General features: G+C 38.7%; 1 protein-coding gene across 5 annotated transcripts in view; it reads left to right on the top strand.

Annotated features, from left to right (window-relative positions):
- The window catches only part of FHL2 (four and a half LIM domains 2), a 111,335-nt gene that overhangs the window by 47,749 nt on the left and 45,576 nt on the right, over positions 1-18,010 (top strand). The window lies entirely within an intron of this gene.

Raw genomic sequence — 18,010 nt, 5'->3', positions numbered from 1 at the left:
CATATTCCTAATTTCAAATCTGGCCTCAGATACTTACTTGCTATGGGACTAGGCAAGTCATTTAACCTTGTTTGCCTCAGTTTCCTCATCTGTAAAATGACCTGGGGAAGGAAATGGAGAACCACTCCAGTATCTTTGCCAAGAAAACCCCAAATGGGGTCACAAAGAGTCGGATACAACTTAACAACGACGATTATATGTTAGGTTTGGAGAATATAAAGATCAGAAAAGAAATAGCCCTGCCCTCAAGGAGCATGTATTCTATTAGGGGAAAACAACATATAATAGATAAATACAAAATATATTCAAAGTAGATATGAAGTAATTCAGGGATGGGGAGGAGGGTTGATGAATGGGAATACTAACAATTGGAGGAGGAGGGGAAAGAGCAAGGTAGGCTTCTGCCAGGAGGTAGGACATTTAACACTGATCCAGATGGAAAAATAAAATTATATACACACACACAGCCTAAACCACTGAAGCAGAGGCAGGTCCTCAAAGAAAAAACAAAATAGGGAGAAATATGTGTGTATAGGCATAGATAGATATAACATATATGTATGTGTTTATAGGTTATATTCATTTATAGGCATATATATGTATACATTTATGTGTGTGTATGTGTATAATCCTGGTAAAATCCTAAATCCTAGTGAAACTTATCCAAAAATCTTAGAGTTGAGAGGGATCTCAGAAATCAACTAGCCCAATTCCTTTCTGAAACATTATTGCCTACTACACCATCACTATTTGAAGACCTCTAGTCAAAAGAAAAGACAACTATTTGAGGCAGCCCACTCTACTCTTGAATGTCTATAACTGTGAAGAAGTTCTATTGAGCTGAAATATCTTCCCCTGTAAATTCCGCTAGGTATGGATGAAACCTGGAAAAGTCTAGTCCCTCTTCCACCTGACCAGATACCAAATATTTTTAGGCAGTGATCACCCTCAAGTCTTGTCTTTTTTTCCAGGCTAAATGCCCCCAGTTTCTTCAGTGAGTCCTCATAAAGCATTAGTTTGAGTTCATTTTGAGTTCAGAGGAACAAATAGAGAAAAACTATAAATCAAATGAGAACTGAAGATACGACCCATAGGATCAAGGACCCAGAAGAACAAGGCTAGAAAAGAGGCCTTTGGTTTAATGATAGATCTTTCTTTGCAAGACTAATGACTGATGAAGAAACAAGATATAAATGCATTTCCTGGGTATATCCAAAAATCAATGGGGAAGCTGGAAAATAGTGTGCTGCTTCATTAATCACAGATTCCATCTAAAAATCTGTCTGGTACTGATGCTTCTAAGCACCAGAATTATAACTGTCCTTCACTTATTGATCTAGAGTGTTTGAGAATGAACATGTTGTTCACCATGGGCTTTAAGTTCCACATAGAATGATTCTGCAGCACAATAGATATAGAATTATACACAATTGATACAGAATGAATATTATTCACTTTGTCAGAAATGAATAATTGGATATTTCTTTTTTCTCATAACCTTTCATTTGCCAGCCCATATTTGAAGAATAATTAAGAAGCAATCAATTTTTGTTTACTCAAGTACTTTTCATATAAAATATTTCTCAAGAATATTTTTTTAAAAGAATATTTTTTAAAGTTTTCTACTCACTTAATATTTTTGAAAACTCTCAATTTACCTATTGACACTGTTCACTTTTTCCTTGTGCCATTGATAAGAAGGTAATATGATGTAAAGAAAAGAAAGAGAGCTAGATTTGGGGTCAGGAGACCTGTTATTGTAGTAGACCGATATGCCATGTTTGTCTACCTGTCTTTCCTCCCAAGACAGGGAAACCTCCAAACTTTATTTCAACTCTTCAAAGCTCCAATCTCTTCTCTACACCCTTGTCCACAGGAGATGTCTTTTTTTCCTATGAAAAGATGCCAAACATCTTGAGCTCTCTCTTTCTACTCCATACCTCAGAACCCTGCTATATCTTCAACTGTCCTTTACTCCTTTCCCTGAGGAAGAAAGAGGTGACTTTTCTTTCTCCTTGCCAGCTGCTCTACTTGGGGCCTCCTCCTTATCCCTACCTATCTCCTCCAAGTTTTGTTTTCACTGATTATTTACTGTCTTCTTCTTTCTCTCCCTGTGTACTGACTGTCTCCAGTGCCTATAAATATGTTTGGATCTAAGACAAAAACTCACTTGATCCTTGCATTAATGTTGTTTTCCTGAATTCACAGGCTCTTCCCCCTCCAAAATAAAAAAAAAGATCAAGTCGTATTCCTTCTGTTCCCTACATGTTGTGGCAAATGCTTCTCCAAATGATTTTTTTTTTTTTGCTGGTAAAGAGGTGATCATACTAGGGAAGAAAAAAAATAATCCACTCAAAAAATACTTACCTATCCAAATGAAATTAATTGAAGGACATTCTTTACAATGGCCAAGTCCCCAATGATATCTGAAGATAGAGAATGCTGCAAATTTCCAAGTATATCCAATGAAGAGGGAAAGGTAGATTCCAGATGGAGCAGCTTCAGAATGGTTTCCCAGCTTTCTATTTTGTATACCAGAGTGTTGTCACCTCTGATCTCTGACCATTTTCCTCAAATCCTAGGGATTCTAAGACAGTGGTTGATGGGTAGTGAAAAGTGTTGCTTTGAAAGGTCAAAGGAAGGAGAAAAGGAAGACAGAGAGAGTGCTTGACTCACCTCATGACTAACTTTGGGTCTGTCCCTATTGACATGGCAGCCTTGACTCTCATGGCCTTGGTTGGATTCTCAGAGACCAGAGGCTTATTCTTTAGCCAAGTGTCCATGGGCTACGAGGTAAAACAAAGATCAAAGGTGCCATTACGTTTATTCATGGTATAATTTTCTGATTTAACTCAACTCTCCTGAAACACTATCCAGACTTTAATGAATGTTGTCAGTGTGATGAACAGATGAGCATTTGCTTCAGGCCTTAAGTTCACTATTCTACATGTTGAGGTGTCTTGCGTTTATGAGATAGACAAGCAGGTAAATAAGAGTGTGTATATATTTCCCAGTAAGTGCATACATTTTCTAGTAAGTAATGTCAATCTATTTATATCCACAAAGGAAGAATGGTACTTGTAATTACAAAAATCTTAAATAGGAAATGTATTTTTATGGGAATGCTGACAACACCAATAAACCAATCCTTATGAAATGAATTGCAGCAATCATAGTTTAATTAGACCTGACACCACTTTGCCATTTCCTCAAGCTGTCTTATATTTCCCTTACCTTTCATTACCAAAATTCTAGAAAGAATTGTCTTTACTTCTTTGCTTTCCTCACCATCTACTCACTTCTTAATTCCTTGCAATGTGTCTTCCTTCCCCCATTATTTGACCAAGAATGCTTTGTCTGAGATCACGGATGATCCTTAACTGAAAATCAATTATGTCTTCTCATTTCTCATCTCTTTTTTTGACCTCACTGCAACTATCAATACTGCTGACCATCCCACTACTCCAGGAGATTCTCTCTTTGCTTGGTTTCTGTCGCCCTATTTTGTGATTCTTCACCTGTCTTAAAAGTGATTCAGACAAGGAGACTGGAAAAAGAATAATCATATATCACTTGCTCCCTTAATGAGAGTATAACTCATGCCTGTGTCCTAGGCCCTCTCCTCATCTCTCTGAATACTTTCCATTTGAAAATTTTATCAATTTCCATGAGCTCCAGTACCATTTTTAGGTAAGCGACTTCCAAATCTTTAACTCAGCCTAACCTCTCTCACGAACTCTAATTGAAATATGTTAACAACTGTTTCCTGGAGACCTCCTCATGATCTCCCCTATTAATCTCATACTCAGCATATCTAAAACATAACTTATCTTCTCCCCTATACCCCTTCAGACCACTGTTCTATTTTTGTCATTGTATTTTCAATGCCTAGCCCAGTGTCTTGAACATAGCAGGTGCCTAATCCTTGTTTATTAAATTAAATTGGACTGATAGGAGGTATGCAGAAATTTTATGCTAATGGAAATAGCTATGGGACAAATAAAACTGTAAGCAACTATGGGGATACTAACTTCCAGCAGTACCCTGTGTTCATCCTTCGTTTTTGAAGAGGACCATGACATCAGAGAAATGATGATATGATTTGCACTTGACTTTGTTTTGAGTGAGGGAGGGCTGTGCAGGTCACCAGCCTCACTTTCTCCTCCTGAACCCTAGAAATCCCCAAATGAAATATTCCCCTCCCCAATGTCTCTACTGTGGTTACTTCCATGGAAGAATATTCCTTGACCCAAATTTCAGTGTTTTGAAGATCATCTCCATGTCTTTGAATGTGTATAGATTGTGTGTCTGTGTAGAAATCCAAGAGCTGTTTGATATTATCTAGAACTGTACTGCTTAAAATAAGGGAAGCTGGAGAGTATTCTTCAAGGGATTCCAAAGGAATGTTCTTTCTTTCTTTTTTCTTTTTCTTTTCTTTTCTTTTTTGGAGGCAAACAGGGTTAAATGACATGCCCAGAGTCACACAATTATTAAGTATCTGAGGCCGGATTGGAACTCAGGTCTTCCTGACTCCAGGGCTGGTGCTTGATCAACTGTTACCACCTAGCTGTCCCAAAGGAATGTTCTTGATGGCAGCTACTTTGCCCTAGACTTGTCCTACTCCCCTCCAGTTTGTGAAGCTGGTACATACCTAGGTGCACCATTTGGAGAGAGGTTTTCTCTTCCCTGTGGAAATGAAGCTTCATCTAACTTACAACCACCTAGATGGAGGACAGCAAGGAAAAGTAATCTCAGCATGTTATATTTCATTCTTTGAATTAGGAGTGTTTAATACTAGCCATCTTGTGTCACGAATACCTGCCTAAGGCCACTGAGGTCAAACGGCATAAGGTCACATTGCCAGGATATGCCAGAGCTGAAACATGAACCAATATATTCCTGACATCAGATGGTTAGTTGATGGTGGAAAGGATGACCTTAGATCCTCAATGGCTATAATGTTAGAGTGCAGATTATGGAATTCTGGGCTGCAAAGGTCTATGGACAAAATGGAACTAAATTCCGAGATCATCTAAGCATTGACAGATGATGAATGATGAGTGATGAATATTTTTGGCCACAGATATTAAGAGGGGAGAAGCTGAAGTATGCATTTGTAGAAATTGTGCCCACAGGGATAAAATCTCTCATCCTAAAAGAATTGAAGGAAGTGTCTCATGTAAAACAAATTTACATTTTGGTGATTCACTCAACAACTATTTATTAGATACAAAAGCTCTGTGTGGCTCTAAGGGAAGTATAAAACAATTTATACCCTCTCTTCCCTGATGATACTTATTTACCAAAAAATATTTCTCATGTCCATTCATTTGGTGGGGGGGAGAGAAGGGAAGAGAAGTGAGATTTGTAAAAGCAATAGTCCACTCTTTAACACGTAAATGGGAGAGTGGAAAAAGAGAGAAAAGTTTAGAAGAGTCCACATAACTTCCATTAGTGATTCATTTGCTGGATCCAGATGCACCCATAAATAGGGATATTTAAGTGTTTTCTTAAGGAGTGTCTCCTGTTACAAACTGGTCAGGAACATTCCAAGCTTTGGCAAAGGGCATTAAGCTCTTAAGATGCTAGCCTAATATGGATGGCTACATGTAATGAAGAACTGACAGTGTAAACTAGGTAGTGATGATTGCTTAATGGGGCGTCTACTTACCCTAATGGAGAAGGAAATGGCAAATCACTCCAGTTATCTTTGCTAACTCCAAAGGGGATCACAAAGAGTCAGACATAACCAAACAACAAGAATAAACAGCCTAAATCTCATGCTTACCTGATCTCCACTGGGCTCCTGGTCATGTTGTGATGACTCTCATAACATGAGAGTTATGTAGCAGGATTCTGGAGCAAGGTAGCCCAAATTGAACAGGAAACAAATCTGATTAGTGCCAATCTGTCAGAGGACTAGGAAATTATTGATAGTTGAGAAGCTCTGCTCAGAAAATGCTATCATAAATACTTGATTCTGACATCCACAAAATAATAGATTTAGAGTTGAAAGTTATTTAGTCTAACTCCCTCATTTTGTATATGAAAAAACTGAGGCCCAATGTCACATGCTGCCAAGCTGACCTTGGTGAACCAGACCAGTATCTGAACCCAGGTCCCCTGACCCTCTTTCCCTTGTTCTGTCCAACCACCAGCTAAGAGCTAGTAAGACACCAGTGACTTGAATATAATATCTGAGTTAGACATTCTAATCAGAAAAATATCATATCCAGGTGATAGGCAGGAAATCCAGGGCTAGTTATATAGATCAGGGCCCAAAGTCCATAGAGAACCCTGCAGAATAAGGTCATGAAAATATCAGATAGGATTCAATTCCCCCAGTCAAGCTGGAGCAGCCTCATTTTAGGAAAACCAAGGCCTTACTGGCCTTAGCCAAAACTCTATTAGAAATGAGAGCAGAGATAGATTACCCAGGAGACATATGAGGTTCATGCTTAGGTGCCCTCAGTAATAATAGCTAACATTTATATGGTACCTGCTATGTACCAGACACTGTGCTAAGCGATTTATAATATTACCTCATTTGACCCTCACAACTCTGAGAGTCAGGTGTTTTTATTATCCCTATTTTACAAATGAGGAAATGGAAGCAAGCAGGGTTAAATGACTTGCCCAGGGTCGCACAGCTAGTATGTGTATGAGGCTGGATTTGAACTCAGGTCTTCCAAACTCCAAACCTGGTGCTCTATCTACTGTACCATCTAGCTGCCCCAACAGAGTTTAAACCTTTCATTTCCATGCTGTATCATGTGTGTCATGCCACCATCACACAGCTCTTGCTCTTGGTCTCTCATTTCCATTTAGAGAAGAATACAGGTAAGTTTTATGCATTTATATCAAACAGTACTATAGTCAAGCAATCATTCCTCCTTACAGCACATGTCATATTAAAAATATAAGCCAGCCTCAGAGCTAGAAAGGTTTAGGATCTTTTAAGATCTGACTGACACATATAGGCTCTGTGTTTAACCCAAACAGTTCATTTAACTTCTGGGTGTGCTAGGCAGTTGTCTGAGACTATGTTTCAGACCATCAGTGAAAGGGTTCTTCGCTATTAATTTTTCTTTGTTGTTGTTCAGTCATGTCTGACGCTTTGTGACCTCATTTGGGGTTTTCTTTTCCTTTTCTTTCCTTTTTCCAAGGCAGTTGGGGTTAAGTGATTTGCCCAGGATCACACAGCTAGTAAGTGTCAAATGTCTGAGAGTAGATTTGAACTCAAGTCCTCCTGACTCCAGGGTTGGTGCTCTCTCCACTTCACCACCTAACTGCCCTGCCTCTGATTTAATCATAGGTTTAATCCCTCTTCCTTTAACTCATATTAAAGAAATTATGGATTTCTTCATGATTAAGTGATCCAAAAAGGAAGAAACTTCATAACATTGTAAAAGGGTTGCTTTTGAAATGCACATTTGAAAATGTAGGCAGAACTCGTATACATTTAGCTCATGATTCTATAGAATTTGAAATATGTACTAACCTAACCATTATTTGGCGATGAGTAAAGGGAGTTTAACAAACATCTGTATAATGAGATTTTATTTCACTTAATTATCAGCTTTTCTCAAATTCATTTGACAGTGGAAAGTGCTTTGGAGGCAGAAGCCCTGGGTTCAAATTCTCTCTCTGTGTGAGTTTGGACAAGTCATTTAATTTCCCTAGGCCTCAGTTTCCTCAACTGTAATGTGAGTCAGTAAACTAGATGATCTTTAAGCTCTCTTCTTGTCTGAATTGATTATTTTATGACTTTGTTTTTTACAGTTTCGTTCAATCCACAGTAGTTTTTAAAAATTTTCTCTGTTTCAGACTTCACAAGACCTTATTTATGTTCTTAAAACAAATATAGATCAATACCCATGGTTTATTTTGTGCTTGAGTAGAAAATATAAATGAAAATGTTAAAAATATGAATTGGAAATTAGTTTATGCTGTGGGACTTTTTCTACTTTAAAAGCATTAGGATGTTTCTTTTAAAAAAATGATACGTGATTTGATATGATAGCAAACTGCAGTAACATCCAAAGGAAATTCTCTGTAAGATTATAAATTGCAAGAAAGTGACCGTGCTGAACTGGTAGTCAAACTCTCTTAATGGGAGTTCTCTGTGTAGATGAGATCATAGGGTCATGACCGCAATATTTGTCTATTAAATAATAGATAATAGCTAATATTCATACAGCTCAGCATTAAGACTGTGCCATGCTAAGTGTCTGACAATTATTATCTCATTTGATCTTCACAATAACCCCATTATTTTAGCTTTATGGATGATGAAACTGAGGCCAACAGGTTAAATGACTTGCCCAGGGTCACACTCCTAGCGTCTGAAGCCAGATTTGAATTCAGGTCTTCCTTACTCCAGGCCTGGCACTGACCTGGCTGCCCTGATATTTGTTTGTTTAATGTTATACATCATGAGAAATGGTGCCCAAAGTCTTGGTGAATTAGATGGAATATAAGTTCCTTGACTGTTTCATTTTTGTCTTTGAATGGCCAGCATCTGATATAATAATATATAAGCACTTAACAAATACTTGGTAAGGATGACCAAAGATTTTAATCCACCATTGAATGAGAAGGGGAAGTGTTTCCCAGCCTTCCTTCCATTTGAAGTGGGTCCCTGGATCCATTCTCAGCAGGAACTACAGGTATGAATTTCCTGCTTTTATCTTTCTTCTTTGCCCGGAATCTATAGCTCTTCTCTCCTCCCCCTTTTCCTCCCCTCCGCCTACTTCGTTCTCAGTCTTCTTCCTTCTTTACTTTCCTCTCCTCTTTTCCTTCTCTCTGAAAATTTTGTGATTTTCGCGTCTCAGACTTGAGTAGGACAAGTCTTAATTGTCTTGTTAGCCTATAGACTATCTCATCCAATACTGGAAGATGTGTGTGTTCAAAAGAAATCCTTGTTCAGAGGACAGTTTACTGGAGTAGGAATCAGAGGACCTGAGTTCTTCTAGTGTTGACACTTCTACTAACAACATTCATCCATCCAGTTTCGTTCAGCCAAAGAAAATAAGTTACATCTTGAAGTATATTTACCTTTTATTGAGAGAGGCAGAGGGAAAAGAAAGGAGAGGCAGCTAATAAGCCTTAACATACCCAAAGGTATTGGTCCATATGGTGGGTAGCCCCCTGAGCTTTTAATTACATGTAAGACAAACTACTCCATTACTTGCTGACTTTGTGGATTTTTTTTGAGCTAAGTGGGTATCTGGGACTCTGTACTGCTGTTTAGCAACTCCATCGGGTGAGTTGCTAAACAGGAACAGTCAAATGCTGAGTCTTAAAGTACAGGATGGAAGGTGAGTAGGATGCCCTGCCTACCCTGGTTGTTCAGAAGTATTCTAACAGTTCTGGGAAATGACATCATGGAATCCTTATAAAGTCTGTCCAATCTGGAAATTTGTACCTTGGATCAGAGTCAATGAAATAACATTGCAGAAGTCACACCTCAGGCTTGTATGATGCCTGTCTCCTTGTAGCTCCAAGTCTTTATTGCTTAATCCTTTTCACATTCCTCTGAACTAAGTAATAGGCAGTAGAGATGATAAGTGGTTGACTTTCCATGGTACTACATAGGGTCACTTCAAAAAGGGCATGAAAACTCATATGTCCTATTTAAATGAGAGCACATCACTCCTAAGTACATTATACTACAGTAAAAAGGAAGATTCACTGAAACTGGCTTTGTCTCTCCTTCCTCTCATATGTCAAGTTCTAAGCCTTATCTGCTAAGATAGTCTAAGGGAAATACGAAATTGGGGGAGCTGGATATGGTGCAAGCCTCAAAATAAACAAAAGCCTGATTACGACTGGGTTTTTATAGCTTAAATCCGTGGATCATTTGGGGTGTAGGCAGAGATAAAAATATTTCTGTCTAGTATCACTTTGAAAAGAAAAGAATTAGTTTTAAATTGTTTAGAAGTAGAGGAAGGAACTCTTAAGTCTCCTGTTGGCCTGTAGACTATCTAACCCAATACTGAAAAATATATGTGTTCAATATAGTTAAAATAGAAAGCTCTCACTTTAAAAAAAAAATTAGAAAACCCTCTTTAGGGGAAAGTTTACTGGAGTAGGAATTGAAGGACATGAGTTCTAATTTTCTGAGTCTAGTACTAGCTAGATTTCATCCAACTGACTCCGGGTGAGAGAGTGGCATATACAGAGAATAACAACATGGCCAATTTGGCTAGAACATGGGCTTAGTGAAAAGAGTAAATATACAACAGGCAAGAGTTATAGTAGGAAGGGCTTTGGATGTCATGCATCCAAGGTCTCTGTATCATATCCAAAAGCAACAAGGAGTCACTGGAGTAAGCTCCCTTGACTGTTTCTCAAACCAGATGTATGGTTTTAGCCAAGTCATAACTTCCCTGAGACCCTCAAAAATCTCTGTAAAATGAATGTGAAAATACATGTCCTGCCTATCTCCCCATGGTCATTGTAAGGATCCAGTGAAATGTAAATAACACATTATAGTAATCTGTAGTGGTGGTACCATTGTTAAGCTACTGCAGAATGATTTTACCAAGTAATACACATCTTAATATGTACTTCATCAATGATGGTGACTATTTGCTCCAGAACCCAATATACTTAATATTTAATTGTGTGCATGTAGCGGCTAGAGAGTTGGCTTTGAAGTCAGGAAAATGTGGGCTCATGACCTGCCTATGATATGTATTGGCTATGTAACTTGAACCAAGACTCTTAACCTCTCAGTGCTTTGGTAAAGCAAGTTTCCTCACCTGAGAGTCCTCGCTACTAATGAAATAAGTTTAATATCTATCCTTCTTTAACTACAAATCTTTAACTGGCCTTAAAGTTGCTGTTGCTTCTTAGAGAAGACACAGATCAAAGAGAACAATGCATACACACACAGATACACACATATAACATACATACATACATATGTATGCATGTTTTTGTTGTTGTTGTTTTCAGTTGTGTCCAATTCTTCATGACCTCATTTGGGGTTTTCTTGGCAACGATACAGGAGTGGTTTGCCATTTCCCTCTCTAATTCATTTTAAAGATGAGGACATTGAGGCAAATGGGGTTAAGTGACTTGCCCAGGGTCACACAACTAGTAAGTGTTTGAGGCCATATTTGAACTCAGGAAGATAAGTCTTCCTGACTCAACCAAATTGATGGGAATTTGTGTAGAAGTTTGCTGGTTCACTCTCCTGACCACACAGGGTATCACATAGACCAGTGTCCTATCACAGACAGATCAAACTAATGGATGTCATTTGTACTGTTACTTCAGTCTTTAAATCTATGAGCTCAGCACTATGGATACTCCACCCATTATGCAGATCACAGCCCTTCCATGCTTTCTCATTCTATGTGATTTCTGACCATGTCTTTATACAAATTTTCTGTAGTAGCATTAAAGGTAATGGAAACACTTTTCTTGCTCTTAATTAAAATTTGATGAATGCCACAACAACCCCCAGACTGTCCATTTGTTGCCATTTCCCCCTCTAGTGTGAGAGACTCACCTTCTCTCAAATCATATGCAGTATGAGGGAGGTGATTAGGACAACCCTGATCAACTGATACCCCACCCTGGATCTGTTGATGCAGTTAGAAAAGATAAGGGTCAGCTAAGAAAGACAGCAGGGTGTTCTGCCCTTAGAGTATAGAAAGGTGTCTACACTGTCTACTGTTACCCCTTTAAGTGGGATGAAGAAATTCTTTAGTTAAGCTTTATGGAATCAGAAGGATCAGTCCAAGTTCCCAGAGGCCTTTTCAAAACCAAGACACACTTTCTCAAAAGACAATTAATACAGGAGACAGCTGTGAGGAATTTCAACTCTAGTGGTTCAGAAGAGTCAGTTCCTTAATGAACTTCTTAGACATGCCATAGTGGGTGGCAGCATAAGGGAAAGCCATTGAAACCTTCTTGGCAAACTACAAAGAACGGAACATTATCTCTGATGCTTTGTGGAGGATCAAATCTGAGAAGCCAAGATGGTCTGAATGCATGAGCCAAGGACAGTGCGAGCACAAGCGTGTGAAAATGGTAGGTGCAGACTGATGAGATGCATAAAACCCAAGCCACCTTTTCCTTCCCCTTCTTATCCACAAGGGATATATATGGAGGGGGGAACCTAGTTCCCATTTACTTCCTGACCATTCACTTCTGGTTTCCATAGTTTCCTTCTAGGCTCTTTGAGCTACAGTCAGTAGCTTATGGGTTTGTGTGTGTGTTTTTTCCCCTAAACGTTTACTTTGATTTATAAGCCATTTTAGTGATGATAAATGTGTTTGGCCCAGTAAACTCAAGCTGTTTGCTGTAGTTACTGGATAAATTACATAAGAAAGGAAGGATTCAGAGAGAGAGAGAGAGACACGGAGACAGAGAGAGAGAATCAGTTCTGGAAGAACTTGGCTCTTGAGAGGGAATAATGACATTCGCCCAGGGGAAGCAACAGGAAGACACTGCTAAAAGAGAAAGGACTTTGGGAGCTTGCATTCCCAGAAGTGTGATTTGCCTGGACCACATACATTCCCTATGAGTATTTCTCCCTACTAGTGTTCTCTGTGTATGCACCAAATCCTTCTCCTGACTACACACACACACACACACACACACACACACACACACACACACACACACACATTTGTTATTGTTCAGTTGTTTTCAATAATGTTTAACCCTTTATGACCCTATTTGGGGTTTTTTTGACAAGAGATATTGGGGTGATTTGCCATTTCCTTCTCCAGCTCATTTTACAGATGAGGAAACCAAGACAAACAGAGTTAAGTGACTTGTTCAGTGTCTGAGGTCAGATTTGAACTCAGGAAGATGAGTCTTTCTGATTCTGACTGTATCCACTGAGCCACCTAGCTGCCCCGTGCCACACACACACACACACACACACACACACACACACACACACACACACACACGAGTGCTTATCACGTTCATGGGGAGAATGTTTTGTAGTTTCTGTTTTTCTGATGTTTATTCGGTAAATAACTTTGCTTTGACCCAGCTGTGTCTACTGGCTTACTAAAAAGGTAAGCACACAGGTGGGGAGTATAGTTTTAGTACTATGGACCCAAAATGTGCCTTGAACATGGGAATAGTTATCTCCCCTATTGTCCTAGCCTATGACTTCAAGTTGGGGGTTAGCCTACAGGAGGTACAGCACATATGGGTCCTTAACAGCATTATTATTTACACTTTTAATGCCTAGAATTAGTAGTAAAAGATAGAGGGTAGAGAGTATGAAAAGTTAGAGATCTTCAACATACATTTATTATGTGGCAAGAGTGGCTTCACCTGTATAGGGAAAGGGCTCTTGTTCAGCTCAAAGGGAAGCAGAGTAGACATGTCTAACCTCTACTCTCCCCACCCTTCTCCATGGGAGCCTTTCATTCATTCCAGGAAGCAGGGAGGCAGGAAGTTAGGACAGGAGTCCACTCTGGCTCCATTGAGAGAGAGGGAAGTAACAGGTTAGAAGGATAACTCTCTACTCCCTTAAATGTTGGCAGTCTGGGAATATGACTGGGTTCACTCTATCTTCTGATTGCTTTGTCATTATTTGGGGGGCAAGGAGAACCATAAGTTCTATATCCAAGGCTTGACATCTTTCCCACCAAAGACTAGTTCCACATGAACACACAGAGAATAGCAAAGAAACCTATTTATCCAAATCTTAACAAAACAGAGATCAGAGAAGGCATACCTGAAAGAGAATATATTCCAGACAGTATAACATGAAGGAGCACTGACGAGAGAGTTCCATACCAATGGGTTTGGAGGCAGGGTTTACAATTAAGTGTTTACTTTGTGCCAGGCAGTGGGCTAACTTCTAGGGATACAGATAACAGCAAAAACATGCCCCCTGCTCTCAAGGAGCTAACTTTCTAAAGGGGAAAACAACATGCAACAACCATGTTTACAGTGTAAATTGAAGGTAATCTTGAAGGGAAGATGCTAAAAATAGTAGAAAGACCTGTAGTAGAAGGTGAGGGAGGTTATGGAAACCGGTAGACAGAAGTGAGGCATGAACACAGCCAATGAAAAGGCAAGAGTTGGGAGATAGCGTGGCTTGTGAGATGAACAACAAAAAGGCCAGCATTGTTGATTTGTAAAGTACATGTACATTATGTTAAAAAGTAAGGTGTAAGAAGACTAGAAAAATAGGGAAAGGCCAGGTTGTAAAGGAGTTTAAAAGTGAGAGGATTTTATATTTGATCTTGGAGGTAATAGGGAGCCACTGGAGTTCATTGAGGCAGGGGATGGGGTGAGGAGAGGCATGCAACTGGGAGACCATCCAGAAAGCTAATGCAGTGGTCTAGGTGTGAAGTGATGAGTTCTATGAGTAGAGAGAAGGGGATGTATACAAGAAATATTGCAAAGGAAGAAACAATAAAACAGCCGACAGATCAGATATGTACGGAGTTTAAGTGAGGAGTCAAAAATAATTCCATAAAAACCATTTTCTTTGGTTTAACTTTCCCAAGTTTTGTCTTCTTGGAATTTCTTCCAATTCTTTGTACCCAGGACGTCAGTTAGAATTATAAGGAAGAAGGCTTTATATGGAAGCATCTACCATGTGCCAGGCACAACGCTAAGAATTTTACAAATATCTCATCTGGTCATCACAATAACCTTACCTGGTGCTGCTATTATTTCCATTTTATAGTTGAGGAAACTGAGGCAGACAGACAAAGGTGAAGTGACTTGCCCAGGGTCACACAATGTTTAAGGATTTGAACTTAAATATTCCTGACTCCTGGACAGGCACTCTATCCATTGTCTCCCAGCTGCCTCAGCTAGGACAAGATTACAAGTTTAGCAAGGTTATTACTATGGAGCATATATCTTGAGATTTCAGAGCTGGAAAGAATTCTGAGCATCATCTAGTACAACTTTCCCATTTTACAGATGAAGAAATATTGGCTAAAAGGTGAAGTTCACAGAGCTGGTAAATGGCAGACTGAGATCTGCCTCCCTATCTTTTGATTCCAAGTTCAATTAAGTTTCAACTGAATGACATTTGTGTGCCATGTGTTCATACCTATGTATCTGAGTAGTGAGATATAGCAGAAAGAACCTTGGATTCAGAGTCAAGAGAGTTGGGATTGGGGGTTGGATGCTAGACCTCTGTTTCTTAGAACTCTGATTCTTAGTTGTGCAACTATGCAACTCTGACCCTCGGTTTCCTCATCTGCAAGATGAAGATGATAATGCATGTTGTACCTGAACTAAGAAAATGTATGGGAAACACTTTGCAGTGATGAAATTTTCCAGTGCCTTGTTCCTAGTTACATGCTTAGCAGATATTTGGTTTATTGTGTGCTGTCTCTGGCTTGCCAGAAAAAATCCTCCTGCTAAAGAAAATAGAAAAGGTACTATGTAAAGACTTCAATACCTATATTAATAGCAGACTTTTCAATTCAGTAATCTTACTGTATTGATGTATTCATCCCCCTTCTTAGATGAAAGCACATGATTCATTTTAACCAAGGTTTCTTAGACCCTCCTATATCCAATGTTCTGGGGATACTAAGGCAAAAAAACAAACAAACACAAAATGAAACCCACAGCTACTATCTTCAAGGAGGTTGCATTTCTACTGGATACACCTAGTACAATTACCACTTTTCTCATTTTGTAGTTTGAGCACCATTCTCTTTTCAGGTTCTGTTGATATTTGTGTGAGCTCTGCCTACCTTTCTCATTTCCTTTTGCTGTTTCCATGTCTGAACAAATCACTATTTAAGCAAGCAAAAAAAATCTATATCTATACATATGTGTATGTATATGTTTGTATATCTCCCTTCTTACCTCTAATAGCTTATAATCTTCCCTTGAAAGAAATGCATATTAGAAAAGCTGTTGTCAGCTGTTACAAGAAAATACCTGATAGGTGTTGACTTTGCCAATAATTGTTGACTTAAAGGAAGGTATTAAATCTCTTGCCAGCACAACCTTACTGCAGGGCAATGTGGCAAAGGTACAAAGGATATTTGCATAATGGGTTTCAGAAGAACAACTTAAATGCTTAAGGTCCACATTTATACTATCTCAAGATTGTCCAAACAATGTTTTCTTTGACTCCAAGAAGACAGATTAAGTAGGGTGGACAATACCCCATGTGCCTAACTGTATGTCTAGATTCCTTGAAAGAATAGTGCCCTATAAATTCAAGAGTAATTAAGAATGAACACAGAAAAAGAAGATGGTAGTTTCTTTGCTTACAGTTGTGGAAAGTTGAAGCACATAACAGCTGTCACCACAAGCTATCCAAGTATTTTCAATTTGACTTTAATTATGTTTTTCTTATCACTTTAGTAATTTTAAAGTAAAACAACAGTCAATTATTGGATATCCTTTATAATTTTACTCCTCTATATAGCACAAATCAACATCCTTATTGATTTTTTTTACTTCAAACCCAGAATCAAGACTTCAGTAATCATAAACAGAGATATTATCATTTTCCTTTAATGTACCCATTCATGACCATTTTCCCTTTACAGCATGTAAATTCATTCATTCAAGGAATCTTAACATACAGTTAGTCGTATGTGGCAGTGTCCAGCCTACTTAATCTTCCTTCCCTTTTGCTTTTAGTAAATTAACCATTCCTCTTAACTTGTTTGTAAAAGAAAAAGAAACACACATGTGTGTGTACACTCCTGAAAAAAAATAATAAATTGTACGAAGTATTATTAGTACAACGGAAAAAAATTTCCCTGCCAAGGAGCACCAGTCATGATGCAATAAAATAACTGGAAAGAGTTTTGGACTATGAGTCAGGAAACCTGGGTTCAATTCTTGGTTCTGCCATTTAATTATTTGTGGGAATTTGGGCAAGTTACAGAGCCCATCCCTCATCTATACATGTCAGATTAGATGGTCCCTCAAGTCTCTTCCAGCTCTGATTTTGTGATTCTATGATTCCCGTCTTTACTCTCAACTAGTTGTGCAACTTTATATACATTACTTCACCTTTTCTCAGTTTTTCTCCTCTCTAAAATAAGATCACTGAACTAGGTAATGTCCTAGGTCCCTTTTAGCTCCAGCAATTCATAAATCTATGGGAAAATTCCCAACAGGTTTGTATGAGATGGTCTGGGAGGAACAGTGAAAAACATTCCCCCACCCCCACTTCTAATCACCCCATCTCCCCAGTAGTCAGGCACAGCATACACTCATTCTGGAAAAATTCATCATGACTGTCGTATTGCCAAAGCACGGAGACTCATACTTGCTTCTCTTTGAAATGAACCTCGTATTGCCCGTCAGTGCCACTGTTTGCGGTCACTGCTTTTGAAACTGTTCAATCGTCTTTGTGTTTTTGAGGAGAACCCTTTTCCTTCATCCTGCTCCAATAATGTCCATGCAGCTAAATTGAGGTTTTTTTTAAATTTGGGATAAATGAAGCACTTGGGCCATTACTCTTTTGCTCATGTATTTCCAAATGCAACGTCACAGTCAAGGATACTGTGCCCATTTTCCTTCGGATTGACTATCCCCTGATGCTCCAACCCACCCCCTACCACTGCTGTTTCTTAACATTTAAACTTGTGAATCATGAAAAGAGGCCCATGGAAAATCTTTTAATAGAAATGAACATAATGTTTTAAGTCCCTGCCTCTCTATTTCAGGGGGAGATGGAAAGGAATTGATTTATGATGATGGTAAATATTTTAAATACACATAAAAAACAAGAGAGGTTAAAGAAACCTGGTCCAGAGTTTCACTTTGCTCCAAAATTGATATGGTCTCATCCAGCATTGAGTAACAAAAAATAGAGTTTAGAATAAAATTTGTGGAAAAACCTGTGCCACTAAGGGAAAAATAAAAAGTTTTTTCCCCCTTGCACACTAATTTAGTAAATGAAAGATTGTTGTTACTTAAACTAACCAATGTGGAATTATTCACCAAGTGGAAATAGAATACCACTTGGCTGAAACTGATACCAGTGAAACTCTGCTTGATTCCAGTGTGCCTAGTGACAAAGAAG

The sequence above is a fragment of the Notamacropus eugenii genome, chromosome 6 (assembly GCF_028372415.1).
Source record: "Notamacropus eugenii isolate mMacEug1 chromosome 6, mMacEug1.pri_v2, whole genome shotgun sequence".
Classification (NCBI taxonomy): Eukaryota; Metazoa; Chordata; class Mammalia; order Diprotodontia; family Macropodidae; genus Notamacropus; species Notamacropus eugenii.
The sequence above is the reverse complement of the archived record's forward strand: the minus strand, read 5'-3'. Positions and strand labels throughout refer to the sequence as shown.